At 36.2% G+C, this 1,142-nt stretch overlaps 1 long non-coding RNA gene across 1 annotated transcript in view; it reads left to right on the top strand.

The window, feature by feature from the left end:
• LOC128247390 (uncharacterized) overlaps window positions 1-1,142 on the top strand; it is a 13,277-nt gene that overhangs the window by 5,639 nt on the left and 6,496 nt on the right. The gene's annotated exons all lie outside the window — the stretch shown is intronic.

Genomic DNA, 1,142 nt, shown 5'->3' with positions numbered 1-1,142 from the left:
TATATATATAGATATATATACATATATATACATGGGTTGGAGAAAGTAATGGAAACACCTTTAAATTTCAAACAAATTTATTTTAATATGGGCTAGGACCGCCTTTGGCAGTAATTACAGCTTGAATTCTACAAGGCATGGACTCGGACAAAGTTTGAATTGCTTCCAAAGGAACTTTTGTCTATTCTTCAGTTCTTGAAGTGATTATGGTGGAGGATATCGACTCCTTGTTTTTCTAAAATGCACCATAAATATTCAATAGTATTGAGATCTGGGGATTGTGGTGGCCAGATAAGATGTTCAATTTTACTATAATGTTCATCATGCCATTCAGTAAACCATTGGGCCTGCGGATTTCGAAGATATAGCCCCAACTCCAAATCATCACAGATCCTCCTACAAATTTAACAGTTGCAACAAAGCAGTCTGGGTAAAATGCTTCTTTTGGCTGTCTCCACACGTATACTTGGCCGGTGGTCGGAAATAAGGTAAAGAATGACTCGCCCGAAAAAATAACATTCTTCCACTGCTCTAGGGAAAATTTCTGTAGGTTTTTACTCAAATCTAAACGATTTGCAACGTTTGTTTTTGAAAGTAGTGGTTTTCTGATTGCAGCCCTCCTGTGAAATCCGGTTTTGTGCTGCTCCCGGCGAACAGTTTTTGTGGAAACTGGTTCTCGAGGTGGTCATTAAGCTTTGCAGTAATTTTAGGAGCTGTACTTTTGTGATCCTTTCTAACAATTCGCGTAAGAGTCCGACGATTCTTATCTGAAAGTCTTGGTTTTTCTTCCAGACGAGGAGGTTTTTCTTTCTTTCTTAAAGATTGTCATTACTTTCGAGACAGTACCTCTTGATGCACCAAACATTTCAGCAGTTTTCGTTACGCTAGCGCCTGCCATATCAGCACTGGCTATTTGACCTCATTGAAAGTCCGATAGATCTGTCATTTTAATAAATTTTAATTACCTTTTTCTAATGATATTAGAAAAGAAATAACAATTTTAGCAAAACATATTAAGCAACATTAATAATAAATGAAATCCGTAGAAATAAACAAGATTTGACGCTTTTATAGATATTTCAAAATTATGAAGCTATGATGCTAGATGTTTCCATTATTTTGTCCAGCCCCTGTATATATAT

The sequence above is a fragment of the Octopus bimaculoides genome, chromosome 3 (genome assembly GCF_001194135.2).
Source record: "Octopus bimaculoides isolate UCB-OBI-ISO-001 chromosome 3, ASM119413v2, whole genome shotgun sequence".
Lineage (NCBI taxonomy): Eukaryota > Metazoa > Mollusca > Cephalopoda > Octopoda > Octopodidae > Octopus > Octopus bimaculoides.
Note: the sequence above shows the minus strand (reverse complement) of the source record. Positions and strands in the feature narration are given on the sequence as shown.